The sequence below is a fragment of the Montipora foliosa genome, chromosome 11 (genome assembly GCF_036669935.1).
Source record: "Montipora foliosa isolate CH-2021 chromosome 11, ASM3666993v2, whole genome shotgun sequence".
In the NCBI taxonomy this organism is placed as follows: Eukaryota; Metazoa; Cnidaria; class Anthozoa; order Scleractinia; family Acroporidae; genus Montipora; species Montipora foliosa.
This window is the reverse complement of record NC_090879.1, coordinates 41,111,046-41,113,545: the sequence shown is the minus strand read 5'-3', so window position 1 is coordinate 41,113,545 and position 2,500 is coordinate 41,111,046.

The window sequence follows — 2,500 nt, the reverse complement described above, 5'->3', positions numbered from 1 at the left end:
CTCACCCCATCGATCTTGTAAGGGCCAGCCTGAGCAGCTATTACAGAGTCACAGAGCGTGACACTCAATGATGGGATGCCGCCAGATGACGTCATGGCATCATACATCTGGTCTGCGCTCTCGATGTCATGGCCAGAGTTGAGGTATGCCCGCATGTGAACCTTAATGGTCGCCGCTTTGCGGTCACACGCTCCCTTACCCCCTTGTCCATCGGAAAAATCGAGACGCCGGATCGCAACGCCTTGTTGGCGGCCGATGATGCTTGCGCAAACAATGCTGGCCCTGCAGTGGTAACACCCAGCATTGTCCTGTCGATAGAACACGGTGTCCATTCGCGGCATGTTGGACTTTAGCTGCTCGATGACATTGGCCATCACCGCAAGCACCGCGCTACTATCTTGTGTGCAGGATTTGAAGATCTGGCAGAATGTGAGTAGCTCAATCTGCTCATCGTGTTTCCTGAAGGCGACGCTGATGTGCCAAGGAATACCGTGCTTACCAAACCAATCGGTCTGGCTCTCGCGGTATTTCCTTGGCAAGTATTTAATGGCCCAGTCCTGGACCAACAATACTGATGTTTCGTCTAGCATATTGAGTAGTTCTACACGGGCTCGGTCTTGATGTATGGAACGCAAGATGTGCGCTTTCCAAGCCAGAATGTTGCCTGTTGCTTGGGTCACTTGGAACGACAGTTCCTCCTTCTCGTCGTTGGTTAGATTCTCCATTTCTGTGGCAAGGGCGCTCTCCACTTCTGCTAGTGCAGAATGCAGAAAAGCACACCGATCGCATTCGCCCCTGAATGAAGCATTGTCCGGGTCGCTTAGCGCAAAGGTTCGGCAGTGATCAGCCATGGTGGAGCTTTGACAAACATGGACCTGCAGGTGGTTAATAAAAAGATTCATGTTATCGAACAGGTCTCATATCAGGGTAACCAATACCCCACCCATAACATTGTTAAGCAGTTTCAACTGAACAACATGTTACATTTCCGATATCATGATAGGATCATGTACCGGCCACAAATGTGAATATCTTTTGTCTATTTGTGAGGAGATTTACCGTCATTATCATATGCACGCACATATATTATTAAGGAGATGAGCCTCTCTTTATGTTTAATGCATACCTTGTAGTCCCCCTTCAGGTAGCGCTTTCCAGCGCATAGCCGATTCTGCGCATCCTTTGCCCAGTCCATCCCTTTGCCCACGTCACCTATCTTCTCTACGACATCAAGCAGTTCTTCAAAAGTTTGCGCACCTGTTGAGCTCACATAATCCAGCCCTTGCAAAGAATTACGCGTGGAAGCGGAACAAATGCTAAGGATTCTCAACAGCGTGCTGCGGCTCAAGGCCGCGAATCCTGATTCATCGTAGTATGCTTGGTACTGCTTCACCAGTCTTTGGGGATGGCCATTCTAATGACGTTTGGAATCTTGATTTTTTCTTGGGTCGACAAGGTGATGGTTCGCTCCCTGAAAGGCAAATCCTGGATAACATGGGGGCTGCAAATGTAAGACATGAAATGCTCTTACATTAGGGACTGGCGCTCCCCTTCCATAGGTCAAACAGTGACGCTTCGCTTCTGTGTAGCGGTACTTAGAGAGGCCTGGAATGTAGCGAATAACCTTTTTATAGCGTACTTTGTCCGCCATGATCGACAAAATTTGCCGTTGCGTCTCCCATGAGCTGGCAGCGTCATAGCATTCAGGCCAGCAACAGTGTTTCATCTATGCACTTATTGTCCGTGGAATCCTCGTCACTCGATAATTGGTGGCGCAGCGCATCGGAGGAGATCACTTCATGGAATAACGGTCCGCGTTCGCTGGGGCTGATATCAAGCACCATTGCCGCCACAGCTTGCCCTGCTTTCCGGGTGTAATACCTCTTGGTACGATCACTTGCCACTACCCATGATGTTCGGAGCTGAGAACGAACCGGGCTCACGTCCCTCCTTTCGAGATAGTCATTCAAAGCGGCAAGTGGCTTCTGGGGTTGTGCTTCCTTGAAGGTCACTTCTTCGTCAGCAAATGACAAATCATGGCTGGGCTCATACAGACTTCCAAGCGTGAACGGCGTACTTTGAGGGGCAACACTCTGTGATTAAATCATGTGACAAGATTACTGTGGTGAGTAAGGGAATGCATGCATGCAAAAAGCTTTACAAAATTCTTCATTTAAATTTAAAAATGTAATTATTTAGGTATGAAAATTGCAAAGACCGTGTTCTTTATATGTCACATTGAACTATATTACTTTTGCAAAACGTATATGATTTTAAAAAATTAAAGCCCTTGACAACAAGAAAAAATCGTGCTCGGCAGGAAGCACACTAGAGAGAAAAAAATAATGCAAGGTCCCCCCCCCCCTCACTACAACTTTAACAGTCCATCGCTAAGCATTTCGATTGACTGATCAGTAATGATTGGCTGAACGAAACTAATTCTATACAAATCCGTGATGAAGTTGTACTTACCAAAGACAGATTAGAAAAGCTCTGTGAT